Source organism: Lactuca serriola, chromosome 1 (genome assembly GCF_051521515.1).
Source record: "Lactuca serriola cultivar US96UC23 chromosome 1, Lser_US96UC23_V15, whole genome shotgun sequence".
Taxonomy (NCBI): Eukaryota; Viridiplantae; Streptophyta; class Magnoliopsida; order Asterales; family Asteraceae; genus Lactuca; species Lactuca serriola.
In genome coordinates this window covers 35,686,446-35,711,086 of record NC_136408.1, presented here as the reverse complement: position 1 = coordinate 35,711,086, position 24,641 = coordinate 35,686,446, and the positions used below count along the sequence as shown (strand labels likewise).

General features: G+C 41.2%; 1 pseudogene; it reads left to right on the top strand.

Moving 5' to 3' along the window:
* The first annotated feature begins 304 nt into the window (after nt 1-304).
* On the top strand, nt 305-20,776 carry LOC145053619 (acetolactate synthase 2, chloroplastic-like; annotated as a pseudogene).
* The last annotated feature ends 3,865 nt before the right edge of the window (nt 20,777-24,641 follow it).

Genomic DNA, 24,641 nt, shown 5'->3' with positions numbered 1-24,641 from the left:
TAATTTGTCAGCCAATTATTTTCCCAATTAATGAATTATTTTACTAAATTGGTTGTATACGTTGGTTTGGGATTGAAAAATGGTTGCATAATTGAGTAAGAATTCATGTTGTGAAAATCTAGTTCAAGTAGGAGCTTTTAGGTTTTAGCCTATATGTTTTATATAATTTTACATCTTTCAAAAGGTTACAATTATTTTTTCCGAAAACTTCTGAATAAAAGATACCAATTCCTTATAGTTTCACCAATATACCGTATGTTTAGAATATTTTTTTGTAAGGCAATTTGACTTTTCCTCAACGTCCATGGTGGAGATAGCAAGCAATGTGCACAATGTCATACATGTTTGGGGTTGTTTACAACACGAGGAAATTTGCGCTTTTAGGATTGGGATGTAAGTATTTATATTTTTATTTTTAGTTAATTTAATTGCACTATAAATGTATTTTAATATTCTTTTATGCTGGTAGGGTGCATGTAAGAAATTTGGTATTTTATCGGGACTAGATCAAATGCATGAACAAAGCACATAAATCATGAGAATCGAGCAGTAGTAGCTCGCGACACCATATTTAGCGGAAATATAGGTAATAGCGTGATACTAATGTCTTATAGCGACGTACTAATTTAATAATCATGCTCATTACTTTTATATATAAATAGGCATAAACATATCTTCGTCAAAACGATGTACTAAACTTTCCAACTGTATACGACCCTAGTTTCAACCGAACCTTTCTTAATGATCCCTCTTGGGATGTCAGTTTCTTCCCCTAATTAACCTTGCATGCCAACCCCATTACTACTATATATTTTCCGAACCATGTAATCTCAATATCTCATTCCTTGTTCAACAATGGTAGTTTGTACATTACACCCAACTTCCATATCCTCCTAACCACCATCTTTCATTCCACCATTTCAATCAATTACTGCAATACTCTTCTTCCCTTCATCAAACTCATCCATCGATTTCGGTCCCCAAACACGGTTCCCTCACCTACACACCCAGACCACCACCGTGTCTCGTCAGCACCAAAAACTTTTCGTTTCTCGCTCTACCGTCAATCAACCAAGAAAAGGTTCAAACATACTTGTGGAAGCCCTTGAGCGCGAAGGCGTCACCCATGTCTTTGCCTATCCAGGAGGATCCACCATGGACATCCATCAATCCTTAACACATTCATCCATCATACGTACCATACCACCACGTCATGAGCAGGGTGGAGTGTTTGTTGCAGAAGGCTATGCCCGTGCCTCCGATTTCCCTGGCGCCTGTATGGCAACATCAGGCCCTGGAGCTACAAATCTAGTGACTGGAATCGCAGACGCAATGTACGATAGTGTCCTAATGATTGCCATTATTGGCCAAGTACCACGAAGACTAATTGGCACTGTTGCCTTCCAAAAAGCACCCATTGTTGAGTTGACTCGTCCTATTACTAAGCATAATTACCAAGTTTGGAAAGCAAAAGATATCCCTCAAATTGTTCGTGAGGCTTTCTATCTTGCTAAATTTGGTCGGCCTGGACCTGTTTTAATTGACATTCCACACGACACATCATAATAATTAGTAGTGCCAAATTGGGATCAACCTATGTGGGTGGTGGTTGTTTGGATTCAAGTGATGAGCTTCGTCGGTTTGTCGAGCTTACTGGATTCCAGTCACAAGTACTTTAATGGGACATGGATCATTCCCAGGTTCTGATGATCTATCACTTCAAATGCTCAGTTTGTATGGTAATTATTATGCAAATTATTCTGTTGATAAAAATGACTTATTGCTCGCGTTTGGGGTTAGGTTTGATGATTATGTAATAGGAAAGTTCGAAGCTTTTGCTTGTAGAGCAAAAATCGTCCATATCGACATCGATCCTACAGAACTAGGAAAGAATAAGCAACCCGATTTATCAATTTGTGGGGATATTAAGCTCATTTTATAGGGCCTCAACAGGATGTTGGAGTATGAAAAAGGAAAGACAAAACTGCACAAACGGTCCCTATGGTTAGCTCAAAATTGTCACTTTGGTCCAAAAAAGTTTGGACTAGCACCACAGGTCCAAACTTTTCATTTTGTTGCGAGTTTGGTCCAAAAATTTTGAAACATTTTGTAATGACGGATTTTCCCTTTATTATTTTATTTTATAATTTTCTTTTATTATAGCAATTAGAAAACAATTAAAAATAAAACAAAAATAAAATTATCTCTCTCTCTCTCTCTCTCTCTCTCTCTCTCTCTCTCCTCTCTCTTATGTTTCTTCTCCGCCTCTTTGCCTCATCTTTCCAACCGTAGTCTTCAGTCACAAGCTCAGGTCTCTGATGTCCTCGGACGAGAACAGATCTACGCCGGTGAAGTCTGAAAACTTTCTTCAGATCTATCGATCTGAAAACCCTCCTCCTCTTCATATCTGAAAACCATCCCACAGTGGTAGCTCGATTTTCAGAGATAAAGCTCGATGAAGAAGGAAACAGAGGGTATCAACAGATCGAGGAAGGTCGAAAAAAGAAGCGGTGACAGAGATTGTGTTCAACCATCGATGTAAGGTGTTACCCAAATCTGTTCGTCGTGAGATTTTCGTTTGAAACCCTAAACGACGTCTAAAACCCTAGAAACTAGAAGGATGGCAACAGAAACCCTAATTTGTGAAGCTCCTCGAATCATCTCTCTGTAACAGTGACTTGCAAAGAATCGGAATAGATTAGATGACGAAGGAATAGTGGTTGGAGGAGGCGCTTACGAACGATTCGATATTTATTGGGGTTTTCAGATCGGACCTACTAAAGGCTGAAGCCACCTTTGCAACGATCAGGTTTTGTACGTCTTCTCCGCCCTAGAGCCGTTCTCCATCTACCTCTTTTCTCTTCTTCTCGTCAGACGACCACCATAGCAAAAGAAGGTGCGTCTACGTTGAAACAAGGGTTTCTTCCAGGAAGAAGATGACATCCACATATGGGTATACAAAGATTGTTCTTGATTTTGAAGTTACAAATAAGGAAAATGTAATGTTTGAGTTTCAGATCTGGAAAAAATATGTTTGCATTCATCAGATAGTGGTGGCAGTTCTTGAGTATTAATTTGAAATTATAGATCTGGAATTATATGAGTGTTTTGGTATTCAGATCTGGAAACATTATGTTGTTATGGTGTTGGTGGTGACCGGAGGTGGCAGTGGTGGTTGTTGGCGACCAACGGTGGTGGTAGCAGTGGTGGTGGTGACTAAAAATGGCGGTGGTGGTGACTGACAGTGGTGGTGGTGGAGGTGATAGCATAACTGGTAGTGGGATGAGAAAGAGTAGGGGGAGGGTGGGGTAGGGATAGGGGTAATATTTTCTTTTTTGTTTTATTTTTAATTACGAAAATTCTAAAATGTTTTTAAATAAATAAAAAAACAACTAAAAAAATAAAAAGTAATGGCAAAATCGTCATTAATAAAAAGTTTAAAGCAAACTGGACCAAACTCGCAACAAAATAAAAACTTTGGACCTGTGGTACTAGTCCAAACATTTTTGGACCAAAGTGACAATTTTGAGCAAACCACATGGACTATTTGTGCAGTTTAGTCAAAAGGAAATCTTGATCTTGATTTCTCTTCATAGATCCACGAACTAAATGAGAAAAAGCAAGTTACCCATTGAAGTTTGAAACGTTTGGCGATGCAATTCCCCCTCGGTATGCAATCCAAGTTCTAGACGAGTTAACAGGTGGGAATGCGAGCATAACTACTGGTGTAGGGCAACATCAGATGTGGGCTGCCCATTTTTACAAATACAATAAACCTCGACAATGGTTGACCTCCAGTGGGCTAGGGGCTATGGGATTTGGATTACCTGCTACAATGGGCGCATCTCTCGCAATGCCAGATGTAGTCGTCGTTGATATTGATGGTGATGGAAGCTGATGGGTTTCTCTATTGTACGTGATTTGATTCCAAGACTTACAAACCTAGATCTATCATATATAATTCGAAATTGTCATAAAGAAAACAGATCTAAGTGTTTTACCTCTTTCAAGTAGCTTGAATCCTTGTAATCTTCTTGATCTTGAGCTTAGAGTCACAATTGTAACTCCTCTAATGGTTCACAAACCCCATAAGAAAGAAGGCAATATGAGAGAGGGTGAGAGATGCTAGAAATCGGCCCTAGGGTTCTCTTAGAATGAAGTGTAGCCGATTTCCGTAGCCTAGGGGTCTTATTTATACTTGCAGGCTACTAGGGTTTCAGTCTAAATACTAATGGACAGCTTAGCCACCAAGCAGCCCAAGGAACCTTCTGGAATAAGGCCTTGGACGAAAATATGATGGATCCACATCATAATTTTTTTCCCCCTTAAGTCCATTAGGTTTCCTTAACCCAAAACTCAAATATCATACGTTTGACAGTTTATACCCCTTTATTTTAATTAATCTCTTTTAGTCACCAAACTAATTCCTAATTAATTTATGACTAATACTAATAAAATAAATATGATATCTCCTTTAATATATTATTCTTATAATATATTAATAAAACATAATATTCTCTCTCTCTTTCTCTCTCTCTCTCTCTCTCTCTCTCTCTCTCTCCTTAAATTACCTTGTCAAGTTGCTTTTGGAGAAGGCAACCCAAAAGGACCATGCACAACCGGGTCAAGTACATACCAATATAGTTACGGGCTTAGACACTATTCCAACAGTCTCCCACTTGGATAAGTCTAGTAACTATATCTCACATATGACTTCAGAATCCGATTAGCAATCGTAGCTCTTATACTTCGATGTCAACTCTGATCAACTTGTCCAACATTTGTTCCTCGATTTCCGATTTGTTTGACATAGAATTTAGTTGAACACATCAACTTCATTCTGACCGGGCCCGACACATAAGTCAAAACAAATCATCAAGTGGCCAAGATATCACTTTTATTCTCACAGAATAAAAGGAACAAATCAACTTCCACTCATATGCATCTATTATTCACTAATTGAATCATGCACAATAATGCGTTTTATAACATCAAGTTACTGATGCGTTTACACATCATCAATGCATAACCAACCAGCAAACAACAACCATATCTCTAAGTTTTAAAACTATATGATATTATCGCTTTGCGATCACTTAAGGCAAAACACCACGAAGTGATACCAGCAAATGCGGGTTTATTCCAATGCTCAAATCATATTCATAAGCACTCATGAACTTTGCAGCAAACCTTTGCTATGCCCAAAACCTTTTAGACAATCTACAAACAATTCATGACAGTCTTCATTCATATCTACTTCCAAAATATGACCGACTGTGGACTGTTTGAATAATCCTATCATTCAGGAAGTCAAAACATGCAAAATTGAAACAATAGATAAATAACCAACACAAGATAGTAGCTTTACTCATAAATAACACAATTTTATTTATTCATCAAATGTAAAGTACAAACTATCTATTACACGTTTCCTATCTAATCCAAACTTATATAATCCTTCAGCCCAATGCTCCTAGCGTGCTACAAGTGTTTGACCCTACTCAGTCCATTCGTAAGGGGTTCTGCTGGGTTTTCTTCTGATGACACCATCTTTACAACGAGGAGTCCCTCTTCTACCCGATGTCTGATAAAATGGTATTTTTTGTCGATATGTCGAGATCTACCATGATCTCTCGGTTCCTTGGTCAAGGCAACCGCTCCTTCATTATCACAGAAAATTTCCATCGGCTCCTTTATGGATGGCATAACTCCATGGTCTCCAATGAAGTTCTTCAACCATATAGCCTCCTTTGACGCGTCGCTCGCCGCAATGTACTCTGATTCGCACGTTGAATCAGCTATGGTCTCCTGCTTGGAACTTTTCCAAGTCACTGGTCCTCCATTTAGGGTAAAGACCCAGCCCGACTGCAATCGAAAATTATCCCGATCCTTCTAAAAACTAGCGTCACTGTACCCTCATACCCTTAAGTCATCATTCCCACCGAGGACTAGAAACCATTCATTGGTCCTCCGTAGGTACTTAAGAATATTTTTAACTGCAATCCAATGGGCTCTACCAGGGTTCCCCTGATATCTGCTGACCATGCTCAAAGCAAAGGCCACATCAGGGAGAGTGCAAGTCATAGCGTACATGATAGAGCCTACTGCGGAAGTGTAACGTACTCGGCTCATATCAGCTATCTCTGCCTCTGTACTCGGGCTCTGAGTCTTACTCAGCTTGATATTGCTTTGGGTTGGCAACTCCCTTTTCTTGGAATTTTCCACACTAAAACGCTTGAGTACCTTATCCAGGTATGTATCCTGACTGAGTCCTATCAGTCTCTTTTCTCTGTTTCTTACTATCCTTATTCCCAAAATATAAGCAGCCTCTTCGAGGTCCTTCATAGCGAAACATTTCCCAAGCCAGGACTTGACCTCCTGCAAGGTTGGGACATCGTTTCCTATGAGTAGTATGTCGTCGACATACAATAAGAGGAAGCTCACTATACTCCCACTGGCTTTGACATACACACAATATTCATCTTCGCTTCGCAGATAGCCAAACTCTTTAACTTTCTCATCAAAACAAAGATTCCATCTGCGAGACGCTTCTTTTAATCTATAAATGGATTTCTCAAGCTTGCATACTCTATTTGGATGCTTCGCATCAACAAAACCCTCTGGCTGATTCATATAAACATCCTCAGCCAACTTTCCATTAAGGAAAGCGGTTTTTACGTCCATCTGCCATATTTCATAATCATGAAACGCAACTATTTCAAGCATTACCCTAATAGATTTTATTTTCGCAACTGGTGAGAAGGTCTCATCATAGTCAACTCCGAGAGTTTGAGTAAAGCCCTTCGCAACCAATCACGCTTTATAAGTATGTACTTTCCCATCCATGTACGTCTTCTTCTTGAAGATCCACTTGTACCCGACTGTCTTACGACCCGGTTTCCATCGCCTCTTTCCATTTCGCAGACTCCGGGCCTGCCATGGCTTCCTTGTAGCTGCTAGGTTCGTCCAAATTTACTAGTGTACTATCACTAATAAATGTATCCCCTTCAGTAGTAATATGAAATCCATACAACTGGGGTGAAACACTAGCCCTAGTGGAATGTCGAAGAGGTAAGGACTTGTCAACAGGTTCAACAGGAGTTTCCTCCTCAAGTTGAGTGTCAGTGTCAGAGGTTCCTTCATCGCTTTGATCTTGAATCTCTTCAAGTTCAATTTGCCTCCCACTGTATTCTTGGCTTATCAATTCCCTTTCTCGGAAAACTCCTCTTTTAGCAACGAAGACAACATTGTCACTTGGTCTATAGAAAAGATAGCCAAAAGACTTCTGTGGATAGCCGACGAAGTAACACTTGTAACATCCTGATTTCCCAGGTATATTATTTTATTTAATTATTTTGGTGTTTGAGAAGGAACTCGGTGAGTTGGAGCCAAGACTCGCCGAGTAGGGTCGCAGATGTTCATCCGGGTTCACGTTCGGACTCGGCGAGTCCACGCTGTTTAATGAAACCTTAATCCCCCGGGTTTGGAGCCTATTTAAGGGAACTTATAGCCTCCCATTGCGGCTACCAGTCCCTTGAGAGAACCCTAAGTGAGCCAAATCGTTGTGAGGGAGAAGAAGTCACTTTTTGATCCTTGAACCCTTGGTTTAGCAAGAAGAAGGAGACAAGAGCAAAGAGGAGGTGCGATTCAAGCAGTTCCAGAGTTCAGAGACATCATTTTGAGGTAATGGTTCGAACCTCCTTCAGTTTTGGTGTTGATCATTAGATTTAGGGTTTTCTAACCCCTTTGGAGAGTGATTATGTGGAGCAAATGGTCCCTCTTCGAGTTTGTGCCTTGGATCTGGACTCAAAGAGGTCCAGAGACCTTGACCCTTGGAGCTTTATGTACCAGTTTGGGGTTATTGGCCTTAGGTTGCCATTTTTGGGACTAAATCTCCTTTTGATGAAGTAACACTTGTAACATCCTGATTTCCCAGGTATATTATTTTATTTAATTATTTTGGTGTTTGAGAAGGAACTCGGTGAGTTGGAGCCAAGACTCGCCGAGTAGGGTCGCAGATGTTCATCCGGGTTCACGTTCGGACTCGACGAGTCCACGCTGTTTAATGAAACCTTAATCCCCCGGGTTTGGAGCCTATTTAAGGGAACTTATAGCCTCCCATTGCGGCTACCAGTCCCTTGAGAGAACCCTAAGTGAGCCAAATCGTTGTGAGGGAGAAGAAGTCACTTTTTGATCCTTGAACCCTTGGTTTAGCAAGAAGAAGGAGACAAGAGCAAAGAGGAGGTGTGATTCAAGCAGTTCCAGAGTTCAGAGACATCATTTTGAGGTAATGGTTCGAACCTCCTTCAGTTTTGGTGTTGATCATTAGATTTAGGGTTTTCTAACCCCTTTGGAGAGTGATTATGTGGAGCAAATAGTCCCTCTTCGAGTTTGTGCCTTGGATCTGGACTCAAAGAGGTCCAGAGACCTTGACCCTTGGAGCTTTATGTACCAGTTTGGGGTTATTGGCCTTAGGTTGCCATTTTTGGGACTAAATCTCCTTTTGATGCCTTGTTGTGGTTATACAAGCATCAAGTTTCGAACTTTACGTGACATTCATGCTTGGGGAGGCCAGATCTATGGTTTGGGGAAACAGATCTGACCTCAGGAGGTCAGTAGAGTTTGTGCATTGCATGAACTCGCTGAGTTGTTCTTGAGTCTCGGCGAGTAGGGTTAGGGTTTCACGTAAATTGCTCAATGGATAGACTTGCCGAGTTGGGGGATGAATCAGTGAGTCAGGAGGGGGTTAGAGGACTGGAGTTCAAGGCGGTACTTGCCGAGTTGTTCTTGAGACTCGGCGAGTTGAGTCGGGGTGGCCCCGCGATTCCTGTCTGGTATGACTCGTCGAGCATAGGGAGGGAATCGACGTACCAAGCGGGACAAAGAGTTAATGGACATGTGTGTACTCGCCGAGTCACCGGAGTGCACTCGGCGAGTTGGGTCAAAGTTTGACCGTTGACTTCTGTTGACTTTTAGGGTTTGGTCAGCAATGTGGCCTTTGGGCCAAGAAGGGGTAAAATGGTCTTTTACCCTTAAGAGAGTGCCAAGAGAGGTTTGAGTCTAGTCTCGAGAGTTATGTTCATGAGAGCATTTGCCTTATGTGATAGATGGTGGCGAGTTCGAGATGCAAGCATGAGGATATCTGCTTACTGCTTGTCAGGTGAGTCTTCTCACTATACTTTACCTTGAGTAGGTAACCAGAGTTATGTGACAGAGTATTTGTATTCTATGTATGTTATGTACTGCATTATTTCTATGAGATTTATGTTGTGCATGTTACAGAGTTAGAACCGGAGGGTTCACAGAGTTAGAACCGGAAGGTTCACAGAGTAGGGTCCACGGACCCACAAAGTTATAGCCTCGAGTGGCTAATATGTGTTATGTGTGGTATTTTGGGGAACTCACTAAGCTTCGTGCTTACAGTTTTTTGTGTGATGTGTTTCAGGTTTCTCTCAGGATCACGGGACGGCACCGGCTCGATTGTACACACCAGAGAAAGAGTCATGTTTTGAAGATCCTGGTTTATTATGCAAGTGAAAATGGAGTTATGTTTTGTAACTCGATTATGAATGAGATTTTAAGAAAAGTGTTTTTTTTAAGAATTAAACGATTATTTTTAAATGAAAAATTGTTTTGAAATTTACGGTGTTACAATTTGGTATCAGAGCCTTGGTTTGAGGGATTCGGATGCACCTTCGGGTAAATCTGGACTCAAACTGAGGAAGTAAGAAAAGTTTTCAAAGAAATAATTTTCTAAAGCGAATAAGAGTGCAAAGAGAAAGCGAGAAAGAGCAGTGTGTACAATCAGCCAGAGCCCGAACAGTGATTAATTTCCCAAAATACCCTTACTTTTGTGTTATGAGATATTTATGATGCACTTTATGAGATATTATTGCATGCTAGAGACAGGATAGGTATTTCATATCTTAGGACTAGAGTGGCCTGATTTGTGATGCCTTAGCCTAGGAATTGCTGTTATATGCAATGTGCTTTTGAGTATGTGATGAGTGAGAGTATTTAGTTGGAATCCTTTAGGGGATTTGAGTTGAGGAGTAATCTAAGGGAGATGCCTAGATGAGTACCGTGGTACTTAGCGAAAGAATAGTAAGAACCCGCGAGGGGAAGAGTTGCAGAGTTCGGTGGTACTTTCAAGGATGAGCAGAGCAATCGGAGTTATCACCCAGAGTGAGTCCTATGTATTCTTCGATGCTCGAATGCTGCTTGCTTCGTGCTTTGTGGAACTCTTGATGATGGGAGTCAGCTACCAAGCGAATATGAAGATATTCAGGAGGTAGATGGCTGGCATCATTAGGAGCTCTTCAGCAGCTGATGGCAGAGAAGTGTGGGAATCTAGGAAGAGCCTAGGGAGTAACCTTAGCCAGATGAGTGTGCTGGCAGAGTAGAGAATTTCGCTGGGGAGCAAGCACGCGCGATGGAATTGGTGAACGAGAAGGTCGAGCAGCTACTTAGGAGCTCCGGGATAGTCCGTGTGGAAAGTATGGGCAGATGTGGCAGGTAGTATGGGCCCGTACTACTGAAAGCAAAGGACCCATACTTGATACAGGGAGTATTCTGAAGGTTCTAATGAGCGGATTGAGGAGTGATGTTATGGTTCGAGTACCATACATCGGAGTGGAGTGAGGAGTGATGTTATGGTTCGAGGACCATACATCGGAGCGGACTGACGAGTGATGTTATGGTTCGAGTACCATACATCGGAGCGGATGGAGGAGTGATGTTATGGTTCGAGTACCATACATCGGAGCGGATGGAGGAGTGATGTTATGGTTCGAGTACCATACATCGGAGCAGATGGAGGAGTGATGCTATGGTTTGGGTACCATACACCGGAGCATATTAAGAAGAGATGTCATGGGACGAGTACCATGGTTCGTAGTGAATGATGCTTGTGGTTCTCCGGTTATCCGGTCATGATTGATGAGGTAGAGATTGGACGCTATGGGTTTTAGGCCTGTGGGCCATGATTGAGTTCGAAGAGGTGTCCCTCGAGAGGGAGGTCGAGAGCCTTTCAGAGTATTTTGGTAAGGAGTCAGAGGGGGGGGGGAGAATTTTGGTCTGAGTTGAGCAATCAGTCGATAGAGGAGATGTCACCTTCTATGACCTGGGTAGTGTTATTTATGTTCGTGTGCGAAACATGAGAGACATGATGTTTAAGTTTTGGGTTTGGGGGTAAACCCTGCAGGTTGTCATTGATGATGATTTTCCATCAGAGTATCAGGTAGCATGTGTGCCGCGAGGCAGTGATTTACCATGAGCAGATAGTCTGTTAGGACCGAGATAGTCGAGGACCATGTTACACCTATTTGAGTATAGTAGGGCGTATTGTAGAGGTATCAGTGGGGAGTCCAGTCGAGTTTATCAGTGCAGTGGTTTTTCTATCTATGTTGGGTATTGAATATGGGAGTGGGTCCCTGTTCTTGGGATGATCCATGTGTTGGAACGTCGGTTGATGAGTCGAGGTGGGGGAGTATGATGATTTCGTGGTCCAGTCTATGAGTCAGTGATGTTATTGGACAGTTAAGTTGTTTGGTATTGGATTAGTACGAGACTTGGAACGACTAGAGGCAGTCGTAACGGGAAGTTCTTGAGGATTTCATCCGACGTTCAGAGTATATGGGATCGATTGATTTCCTTAAAGGGGATTATCGGGCGTTGCGTAACACTTTCCAGGGGCAGGTGCGTTATTGCTGGTGAAAATAGTTTGTGAGATTGTTGGTGTGTCAGATAGTGATGGTTCGAACCCTAAGTGGGGGAGAACTGGGTGGTTTATTGAGAGAACCAGAGATTTGTGCAAGAGCGGTTAGGGGTTGGATACAGAAACATGCGACTTGAATTCATGAGAGCAGGGTCATTGGTGATCAAGTAAATGTGCAGGGCGAGATAATGCATGTGGTATATTTCTGAGAGAAGGATGGGTGTCTCCACGGCGGGTGGTCAATGGTCAGGAATCTGGTTATGGTCAGAGTCGTTTCAAGTGGAACACTCGTAATGATGGTATGGGCAGTTGAGAACTTCTGGGTTGAAATATGGGTAGAAGATTGTCGAGTAGCCAATTCCCGGGCTGGGATGTGTATTCTTGCTTGGATTTTGAACAGTAGTGGAAAGGGTTTCGGAGGATCATCAGTGTGTTCTTAAGAGTTAGCGCCTTCCTTGTATTCCAATTGAGTGTTTGGATGCACTGAAGTTGCGCATTGAGTGAAATAGGAAATTATTATGGGATTAAGAGGAAATGTGTTGTTGTATGTGTATGGTGCTGGGAGTAAGGGAATCAGTGGTAGAGGCAGGACATTGTGATGCTCTGTTATGGTGTTCCGTGGTTTCCGCGTATAGCGTCCCGATTTTGGAGTTATTTAGAGTCTTGGGTTTAAGACGACTAGTGATGTATCAGGTATCTTCGGTTCCAGTGGGAGCCCTTCGTGTATTGTCATCAAGAGGGATTATTTAAGGAAGTGGATCTCTGGAGGTAGGTTCTGTGTTATGGCGTTTGCCGCCAAAGTCTGTAATGCATATCGGGGAAAGTGTGTGTGTAACTATCTATGATAGTCTTCGGTGCATGAGTTAGTGAACCTAGTGTGGCGTTGTAATGAGAATGAGAGTATAGGGTGAAGCTATGGGGAGCCGTAGTATTCACCATTCAGAGGGTGTTGTGGTGCTACGAGGAGCCGTAGTACTCACAAGTCAGAGAGAGAGAGAGAGAGAGAGAGAGAGAGTCGTGATACTATGGGGAGCCGTAGTATTCACCAGTCAGAGGGTGTTGTGATGCTACGGGGAGTCGTAGTACTCACAAGTCAGAGGGAGGGAGTCGTGGTACTACGGGGAGCCGTAGTACTCACTAGTTAGTTGGCGTTGTGATACTACGGGGAGCCGTAGTACTCACTAGTCAGAGGTTGTCGTAATGTTGCGGGAAGCCATAGTACCCACTAGACGGCAAGAGAGTGTGATGATGGAGTGTTCTCTAATAAGTGCATGACGCAGAAGAGTTTTAGGATTGAGTAGCCCTAGTGTTGAGTTTATGGAGCCTAGTGGTTAAACCGGGGCAAGACTGGGGTCTCCGTCTCTATCGGAGGGTCAGCGAGGCGCGCTGGAGGATATGCGCAGTAGACGCCAGAGGTTAGAGCTGAGTCGATCTTCGATTGGATTGTATCTTTTATGAGGAAAAGGGAATTTCATGACTTGCGTGTCACTGGGCCGTGATAGTGGTCACGGGGAGGGAGTTAGTGAGATATTTTGGATCATGTTATGTGTGACCTTTGGGGGTTCAGCTGTGGGGCCAAAAGCTGACCTGGTGCTCGGTATCGAAGATGAATATGAGAAATGAACTAGAGTTTACCATGGTGATGTATGTGGACACTTCAGAGCGAGCGAACGATTCAAACGCTCGAGGATATGCTTCGGGCATGTGTATTAGATTTTGGGGGGAAATTGTGGCCCGTATTTGCCCTTGGCAAAGTTTTCCTACAACAAACAACCATCATTAGTGCATCAGTATGCCACCCTTTGAGCTGTTGTAGGGAAGGAGGTATTGGACCCCATTTGCTGGGGAGAGGTCGGGCAACGTGTGATGGGAAGTAAAAAGATCGTGCTTCAGACGTCAGAGCAGATACAGCAGGTCAGGCAGAGGTTGTTGACTGCTCAGAGTCGTCAGAAGAGTTATGCGGACAGGCGCCAGTCCGAGCTCGAATTTTTGGTCGGTGACTTTGTGCTCCTAAAGATCTCTCCTTGGCAAGGAGTGATCCGATTCAGGAAGAGGGGCAAGTTGGGGCCCCAATATATCGGTACTTTTCGGGTGATCGCGAGGGTAGGCAGGGTAGCCTACCAGTTGGAGCTACCTGCAGAGCTAGGTCAGATCCATGACAATTTCCATGTGTCGCAGCTGCGAAAGTGTATAGCCGATGAGTCGGCAGTAGTGCCATTAGAGGATATTCAGGTGGATGTGGGCCTGAACTACGTTAAGAGACCGGTGGCTATTTGGGATCGAAAGATCAAAGTTTTGGGGAACAAAGAGGTGCCTCTGGTGCAGGTCCAGTGGCAACACCGGAAGGGGTCAGAGCTTACTTGGGAGTCGGAGCACAAGATGCGTGAGCAGCATCCGGAGTTGTTTCCAGAGTAAGACTTCAAGGGCGAAGTCTGATTCCAGTGGGGGAGAATTGTAACATTCTGATTTCCTAGGTATATTATTTTATTTAATTATTTTGGTGTTTGAGAAGGAACTCAGCGAGTTGGAGCCAAGACTCGTCGAGTAGGGTCTCAGATGTTCATCTGGGTTCACGTCCGGACTCGGCGAGTCCACGCTGTTTAATGAAACCCTAATCCCCTGGGTTTGGAGCCTATTTAAGGGCACTTATAGCCTCCCATTGCGGCTACCAGTCCCTTGAGAGAACCCTAAGTGAGCCAAATCGTTGTGAGGGAGAAGAAGTCACTTTTTGATCCTTGAACCCTTGGTTTAGCAAGAAGAAGGTGACAAGAGCAAACAGGAGGTGCGATTCAAGCAGTTCCAGAGTTCAGAGACATCATTTTGAGGTAATGGTTCGAACCTCCTTCAGTTTTGGTGTTGATCATTAGATTTAGGGTTTTCTAACCCCTTTGGAGAGTGATTATGTGGAGCAAATGATCCCTCTTCGAGTATGTGCCTTGGATCTGGACTCAAAGAGGTCCAGAGACCTTGAACCTTGGAGCTTTATGGACCAGTTTGGGGTTATTGGCCTTAGGTTGCCATTTTTGGGACTAAATCTCCTTTTGATGCCTTGTTGTGGTTATACAAGCATCAAGTTTCAAAGTTTACGTGACATTCATGCTAGGGGAGGCCAGATCTGACCTCAGGAGGTCAGTAGAGTTTGTGCATGGCATGAACTCGCCGAGTTGTTCTTGAGACTCGGCGAGTAGGGTTAGGGTTTCACGGAAATTGCTCAATGGATAGACTTGCCGAGTTGGGGGATGACTCAGTGAGTCAGGAGGGGGTTAGAGGACTGGAGTTCAAGGCGGTACTCGCCGAGTTGTTCTTGAGACTCGGCGAGTTGAGTCGGGGTGGCCCCGCGATTCCTGTCTGGTATGACTCGTCGAGCATAGGGAGGGAATCGACGTACCAAGCGGGACAAAGAGTTAGTGGACATGTGTGTACTCGCCGAGTCACCGGAGTGCACTCGGCGAGTTGGGTCAAAGTTTGACCGTTGACTTTTGTTGACTTTTAGGGTTTGGTCAGCAATGTGGCCTTTGGGCCAAGAAGGGGGGTAAAATGGTCTTTTACCCTTAAGAGAGTGCCAAGAGAGGTTTGAGTCTAGTCTCGAGAGTTATGTTCATGAGAGCATTTGCCTTATGTGATAGATGGTGGCGAGTTCGAGATGCAAGCATGAGGATATCTGCTTACTGCTTGTCAGGTGAGTCTTCTCACTATACTTTAACTTGAGTAGGTAACCAGAGTTATGTGACAGAGTATTTGTATGCTATGTATGTTATGTACTGCATTATTTCTATGAGATTTATGTTGTGCATGTTTACAGAGTTAGAACCGGAAGGTTCCCAGAGTTAGAACCGGAGGGTTCACAGAGTTAGAACCGGAAGGTTCACAGAGTAGGGTCCACGGACCCACAGAGTTATAGCCTCGAGTGGCTAATATGTGTTATGTGTGGTATTTTGGGGAACTCACTAAGCTTCGTGCTTACAGTGTTTTGTGTTATGTGTTTCAGGTTTCTCTCAGGATCACGGGATGGCACCGGTTCGATTGTACACACCAGAGAAAGAGTCATGTTTTGAAGATCCTGGTTTATTATGCAAGTGAAAATGGAGTTATGTTTTGTAATTTGATTATGAATGAGATTTTAAGAAAAGTGTTTTTTTTAAGAATTAAACGATTATTTTTAAATGAAAAATTGTTTTGAAATTTACGGTGTTACAACACTTCTCACTACGAGGTTCGAGTTGTCGTAAGTCTCTCATCTTACGAAAGCCTCGCAACCCCAAACCTTAATATGTGCCAACGAGGGAGCCTTCCATGTCCGCATTTCGTGAGGAGTCTTGGTAACCTTCTTGGTAGGAACTAAGTTAAGGATATGGGCGGCAGTCTCTAAGGCATACCCCCAGAAAGCTATTGGTAACGAAGTCCAACTCATCATAGAACGAACCATGTCCAACAAGGTCCGATTACGTCTCTCAGCCACACCATTCAATTTTGGCATCCTTGAAGGCATCAATTGCGAAACAATTCCGCATTCCTTTAGATAGTCGTGAAACTCAAGACTTAGGTACTCTCCTCCTCGGCCTGACCGAAGCATCTTGATTTTCCTACCCAACTGATTCTCCCTTCATTCTTAAACTCTTTGAACTTTTCAAAGGTTTCCGAATTTTGCTTGATTAAGTAGATATATCCATATTTGCTATAATCCTCTGTAAAAGTCATGTAGAAGCGGCAAGCATCCATTGTGGTGGATCTAAAGAGCCCACACACATCGGTGTGTATGAGATCCAATAGACCCTCACCCCTTTCACAAGTGCCAGTAAAGGGTGACTTGGTCATCTTCCCAAGTAAACAAGATTCACACGTGTCATCGTCCCTAAGGTCGAATGACTCCAGCACTCCATCCTTTTGGAGTTGGGCTATGCGTTTCTTGTTGACATGTCTAAGGCGAAAATGCCACAAGCATGCTTTGTCTAGACTAGTAGACGAATCAATATTCAAAACATTATTTCCTAAATTATCAACAACCATCACAGATTCATAAATCCCATTACAAGGTAATGCATTGAAATAAAAGACACCATTCAAATAAACATTAATAGAACCATTACTATTATAAAAAGACTATCTGAAACCTTGTCTAAACAACCCATGAAATGAAATAATGTTTCTTGCCATATCTGGCGAATAACAGCAATTGTTTAAATCTATCCCTAACCCATTACTCAACACTAAAGAATAAACACCGACTTTGGTCACAGGCGACGATTTTCTGTTTCCCATAATCAGGTTCATCTTTCCATGTTCCACCTCCCTACTTCCTTTTAGGCCCTACATATAAGAACAAATGTGGTAACCACACCCTGTATCAAGAACCCATGAAGTAGCAAATGATGAGTTATTAGATTTAATAGAATACATACCTGCAAAGGTGGGCTTAATCTTCCTATCCTTTATATCTTGCAGATAATGAGGGAAACTTCGTTTCCAATGGCCCTTTTCGTGACAATAGAAGCACTCTGCTTCCTTAGGATCGGAGGAGGGTTTAGCAGGGACTGCTTTGGTCCCACTTGAGGATGAACCATCACGGGGCTTCCCCTTATGGTGGCTCTTACATGGAGCCTTCCTCTTTTTACCCTTTCCTTGACCTATTGCCATCACAGGAGCGGCCACAGCAGGGGATGGTGCAACGAATTTGTCTTTGAGGTTGCTCTCAGCAGTCCTCAAGAGTCCTTGGAGCTTGCTCAAGGAGACCTCCTCCTTGTTCATGTGGTAGGTCACCCTAAACTAGTTGTAGCAGGAGGGCAAGGAGTAAAGGATTATGTCGATAGCCAAATCCTCATCAAACTTAACATTATGTTTGAGAAGACGATCAACATACCTCTGCATTTTCTACAAATGAGAGGTTAGGGATTCTCCACTCCCTATCTTAGCGGTGATCATGTTAGTAATGATCTCATAGCGCTCTTGCCTCGCGCTCTGGTGATACCTGTCCAGCAAATCCTGATGCATTTCATACGGATACATGTCCTCATAGGAGTTTTGGAGTTCGAGGTTCATGGTGGCCAGCATGATGCAGTGAACTTTCATAGCATCACGCTCGTGGGCCTCAAAGGCGGCCAGCTCTTCAAGAGTAGCAACATCTGGGATGAACTTTTTAAGCTTTTCATCGAGGACATATTCTTTGTCCTCGTAGCGTGTGATCATGCGAATATACCTTATCCACTCGTTGAAGTTTGACCCATCAAATGTCACTTTCTGACACAGGTTCATCAATGAGAATGACCCAGAAGCGTTGTTGTTTTTGTTTTTTGCAGACATCTGAAAAAGAAAGGAACAAAGTTTGATTAGAAATGAATCCCTAATTAAACACCCAAATGAGAAATTAGGGCTAAGATCCAACAACATTATTTACAATTTAGAAAGGGATGTCGTACTCTAAAAGTAAATAATTTGAAGGTAAGTGAATGACGATTCACTAATTCTCACCATGAAAAACGAAAAAGAAATTTAGGTTTTAAATGTATTGAAAACTCCTAGATCTTTGAGATTCATTGAACTTTTCAATGACATGTTTAAATCTCGATATGCATTTCAAATTTGTGACTGGGATACCGAGGATCACAAAAAAATTGTGAATAACCATGCGAATCAACATGGTGCACTCAATGTCTCTATCACCTAATCAATGTCCCGGTAAACCACACACGCTCCATTGATCTATGACAAACATCGAGTCACCCTTCACTACCAATGTCATCCCCAAATTGATGTGCCGGTTAACCACACGCGCTCCACCAACGTTTGACAAGGGTACGAAGTGTAATTCCATGGATTAGTATCATTTTCACATTTTACCCTAAAGTAACTAAGATTGGGAATTTGTAAAACATGTAGTTACTTTGTATCTTACATTATACTTTTAATGAGGAGAGCGTTGCTTTATCCTACCCTTTCGGCTAATGACCCTCCACCAGTTAAGCAAGCGGTGGGTGTGAGTGTACACCCATTAAGCGTCATTTTATAGGCAGCAACCTTATACCCACCTTATAGACTGGCTTCGTGAATGAGGCCTACTAACGGTAAGACTAACAGTTTAAGTTATATATATATATATATATATATATATATATATATATATATATATATATATATATATATATTAATTCAGCTTGTAATAATATATAATAGTATAGGGTTGAATTTTAAACTTGTAACATTCTAAGGGTTTGAAATTTAAATTATTCAAAATTAAACTTTTAATCACAAAATTCAAATTTCAAAACTTGAAGGCAAGTTTTGAACTTTTCAAAACATAAGCGGTCAAATAACAAATAATTTAAATTAAACAATTAATTTCATAATTATCTATATTTGACCTAATCTTATTTTAGTCATTAGATAATTACCAAATAATTTTAAATAATCCATATTTATCATATAAACAACCAATATTCAAAAGATTTGAAATTATCTATTGTTTTGGCAAGGATAATCATTTAATTAAAATAAAATTCGGATTTTAACTTCAAAAAATGATTTAGGCATCAAATCCAAGACAAAACAACAACTAAATCCTGAAATACCCTCTGCCTGATGCACGAACTCGCCGAGTAGGGCCAACTCACCGAGTCCAGATACTGACTCGCCGAGTTGAGTCAGGCAGAGGCAAGAAAACTCGATTTTCAGCATATAAATAGTTAAAGCATCACATACAATTGAAACCAATCAAGTCTCCGATACCACTGATGGGTTTTATGCATAAGAAACAATCCTATGTGCTCATACAAACCCTAATGCTTGAATTTAGGTTTCTCTATTGTACATGATTTGATTCCAAGACTTACAAACCTAGATCTATCATATATAATTCGAAATTATCATAAAGAAAACAGATCTAAGTGGTTTACCTCTTTCAAGTAGCTTGAATCCTTGTAATCTTCTTGATCTTGATCTTAAAGTCACAATTGTAACTCCTCTAATGGTTCACAAACCCCACAAGCAAGAAGGAAATATGAGAGAGTGTGCGAGATGCTAGAAATCGGCCCTAGGGTTCTCTTAGAATGAAGTGTAGCTGATTTCCATAGCCTATGGGTCTTATTTATACTTGCAGGCTACTAGGGTTTCAATCTAAACCCTAATGGACAACTTAGCCACCAAGCAGCCCAAGGAACCTTCTGGAATAAGGCCTTGGACGAAAATATGATGGATCCCCATCATAATTTCGTTCCCCCTTAAGTCCATTAGGTTTCCTTAACCCAAAACTCAACTATCAAATAAATATGATCTCTCATTTAATATATTATTTTTATAATATATTAATAAACCATAATATTCTCTCTCCCTCCTTAAATTACCTTGTCAAGTTGCTTTGGATAAGGCAACCCAAAAGGACCATGCACAACCGGGTTAAGTACATACCAAATATAGTTACGGGCTTAGACACTATTCCAACAGAAGCTTCATGATAAATCATCAAGAACTTGCCACCATTCGTGCCGAAAATCTACCGGTGAAGATCATGCTTCTTAACAACCAATATTTGGGCATGTCGGTTCAATGGGAGGATATTTTGTTTAAGAGACATAGGGCACACACATACTTAGGAAACCCAATGAAAGAACCTGAGATCTTCCCAAATATGGTGAAGTTTGCAAATGCATGTGATATCCCAACTAAGAGGGTTACCGAAAAAGAGAAAGTTCGATTCGCTATTAAAGACATGTTGGATACACCAGGGCCTTGCTTGTTAGATGTTGTCATCTCGTATCAAGAATATGTTTTGCCAGTAATCCCGAGTGGAGGAACTTTCATGGATGTGATTACCGAATGGTAAAAGAAAATATTAGGATTTAAACATGTATTTGCATTTTGCATGTGATAATTGATATGTTATAAAAGCTTGTTATCAAATAAGAGATTTGATTACATAAGTTGGACTTGTACAACATGACCTGCTACTAAATTATTAAACAAATTGATGTGTTTTAAACATCTAAACACGATCTCTTATGTCTTTAATATATGTTTAGGTTTACCAGTGTTGCAGAAATCAGCCTTGGCGGCCGATTAATTGGCGATTAATCGATTGGCGGCCTTAAACCGATTACGATTAGGGTGCTTGGCGGAAATTGGTCAAAATCGGTCAAAGTCGGCCTTGGCGGTTTCGGCTGTCATAGGCGGGAACTTTTTAAAAAATTCAAAAAAAATTAATTTTCAAATATCACACCAAAATTTTAAATTTTCAAATTTTAAGCTTTCAAATTTTAAAAAATTAAACTAAAATTTTCAAAATTTTAAATTTTCAAATACTTAGTTTTTAGAGAATATTAATTTTTTAAATAATTTTATTAACAATTAAGGGTCCCCGATTAATCTCCGATTAATCCCCGCCTAGTCCGGTTAATCGGTTATCGTCAGTCGACCGCCGAGCTACCGCCGAGCGATTTTTACAACCTTGAGGTTTACCCATTCTCCATAAGGATATTCATAATATATTGAACTCCATAAAACTTAATGACCATTGTTACATCATTATTCTATATTCCATACAATTCTATTATTATTTTTTTCTGCAATGCATTGAACTCTACAAAGTTTAATTATACATATTTAAATATTTTTTAAGTATTAGAAATCTTTCTTTTTTCCCATTGAAAGGTTCAATGACCATTAAATTCTAGATTCATTGTATTTGAAGGTGGCATCTTATAATGTTATGTAACGCCCGGGTTTTCAGGGCTAAGCATTTTTGTCAATGTAATAGTCTAGGTCAACTATTGTAACTCTTTTTGAAGTAATAAATATAAAATATTTGAGTATTATGTGAATTATGTGTGTTTATGTGTTTATTATTTAATTATAAATGTATAATTAATAAAGAATAAAAATGAGCGTCAAAATTAAAGTGTGAGATAATCCTGATATCTCTACATAAAGTTGTAGAATACGTCTCAAGGTTTCCGTACATATAAAGAATGCCGAAATCCGAGCTATAACGAAGAAGTTATGGCCCGCCGAAGTTTTACGGCAAAACCGGCACGACACCGGGAGACGTAAATAGTGAATTTACGATAGAAGACTTTTTAGCCTTATCAATCTAAACAAAAGCCGTAGAATATGTTAAACTAAGAACATCGATAAAAAGAACGCCCAAATCTGACTTCGTATGAAGAAGTTATGATTTTTCTAAGATTCGGCTTAGCAGTGCACGGCCTGAAACTCGAATTTTAGTTCGAGCGGTTTTTGGCTTACGCAACGTAAATGAGAGTTGAAGATCTCATTAATAGGAAATCAACGGTAAAAAGACAGACAAAAACAGAGTCCGTATGTAGAAGTTATTAATTTTACGTAGACGTTTAACAGTATAATCTCCTTGTACTGTTAAATTTAAGATCGATCGAGAATTGGCTGACGGTGTCAAAATGAAAGTTGTAGATCTTATTATTACCTACGCGTGGATATAAAGAACGTCAAAAACGGAGGTCGTATGTGAAAGTTACGGATTTTAGAAGTCGGAAGTGTGCTGTGCGAAAATGGGTGATGTGGCACAATCTTGGCCATTGCTTTCTCCCCAAGGCTTGCCACCAGATGGTGACATGTGGCACCAAGTTCAGCCACATTTCACCCTATAAATACCACCTCTCCCACCCTCATTTTCTTCACACCTTTCCCATTCTTTCTTCTCTTTACTCTCTCTCTCTCTAGAACCTCTCTCTAGCCCCGAAATCCCCCGAAAAGCCTAGGGAACCTCCCTAGCACGAGGCGGAAGCCCCGGAGTGCTCGAAGGCTCCGAGAAGAAGAGCTTTTCGGCTCAGGAACGCTGCTCCAAGCAAAGCCCGGTTTTCTATAAAACCCGCTGTAAGTGAGCTACGCCTACGCTATTTTTAATATAGCTTTTATTTAATTATAGTAACGTTATTAGGAACTTATAATAAATACTTGGGCTATTATTATGGGTTATATAAGTATTTTTTTGACGCTTATATAATAATAATAATAATAATAGCTAGACTATTAATTAGTCTCGACGAATAATAAACTAAACTCTAGTGGTAATAATACTAGGTTTCGTCGAAGAAAATTCTTTTTAAGAAGCGAAGCGCTGTCTGAGTTCGGAATCACCACCTTTTCAGGTGAGTGCATATTTACTTTCAACTTACACATAGATATGAAGTATTTAATATAAATTACGTGCTATTTGTGCATATTATCTGAATACTTGCTATCTATGCTGGATGAACGTTTTATACATGTTTTCAAAGATTTAAACTGTATATGTATTTTATATCTACAAAATGTGTTGGGTAAAACATGGGTAGATGTAATAGTTGCTGTGTGACAAAATAAAATAATGAGAGGCCTCGTTATAGATGTTATTGATGATCCAGTCATCTAGCGGAGTATAGATGACGACCACGGACTATTCTAGACAGTCCAGTGGAACACTAGCAGGCTCGCAACCTGTAGGTGTTTATTTGAACTGTGTGTTTATTTGAACTGTGTGCTCACCAGATGTACTCCATCCCCCACATGGTTGCCTATTAGGACATTTATTGCTGAGGAATCCCCTTAGTAGTAGTGTCCGTCCCGATGATGATCCTTAGGCTAGGTCCCTTATGATAGGTGTTTAGGGACGTAAAGTGAGGATAACGGGAACGGGTAATCGGGTTATTATTGATTGATGAAATTAATAAACTATTTATTGTGGGTTGAAAACCCTATGTGCTCACCAGGCTCCCAAGCCTGACCCACTCAGTTTTATGTATTACAGGTAGTGGCGCTTGAGCATATATATGATGTTTGGACGAGGGATTACGGATATAGGCCTGTAGATATGAAATAATGTAGTAAGGCTTGTATTGTACTGTTTATGCTTTTGATCTGTACGAACATGACATCCCGAGTCTTTTAATGAAATACATTTCTATGGAAATGCTTTTGATAAATCTTTATCATATTATTGTTTTGGGACAAATTCCGCAACACTTTTATTTAAAATGTTACTCTGATTTTTAAACAAAGCATAAACAAACCGGTCTTTTCTGGCCGTGATTTTGGGGATGTCACAGTTGGTATCAGAGCATTAGTTTAAGCGAACTAGGAATTTATAGGATTTCTAGACTTAAACTTAGAATGATAAGCGATGATTGTGAGGTGTGAGCACTAGCTTATTTTAGGAATTGTGCCTAAAATGCTTTTATGTGCTAAATGCTTTATGCATGTTATGCTGTTATTTTGTTCGGATCTATGGTCTGTTGCCGACCGGATCTGGAAACCTTATGTGTTTAGGATTCTAAACGTACGACTATGCTATTAGAACTAGCATGTAAATGTTTCGGAGTGATAAGGACGATTTAAAACGTCTCTCCTAAATAAAGATCTAAATTCACCTTATTCGGTGTATAGATCAAGATGGCAAGGACCCGTAGCGGAAACGTAAGCGCAAATGGGAACAGACACCAACCCCCCGTGATCGAGCAAATACCAGTTGTGGAAGTCGCTGCCGGACCAATAACGATGGCCGGAGTGCAAGCGATGATCTAGGCAATGTTGGATCGTCAAATGGAGGAAACCAGGCGTTTGCTCCAGCAAAATCGAGAGGAAGCGACTATTCAAATCGAACAGCCCGAGTTGAATGAAGGGCAGACTGAGGAAGGAGACTACAGTGGAACCGTTGGTCAAGCCAACCCACCAATAGTTCAACAAAACAACCAAGGTGACGAAGTCAAGAGGAATGGATGCAAGTACAAGGATTTTCTGACTTGCAAGCCATCAACTTTCACGGGAAAAGAAGATCCAATCAGGGTCATGGATTGGATCTCGGAGATGGAGTTAGCTTTCATGACGTGCGGTTGCAGAGGAAAGCTACAGACCACATTTGCAGTACGTCAGTTTCGAGGAGGCGCTGTACGTTGGTGGAATACCTTGGGGAAGACTTTAAGCCCCA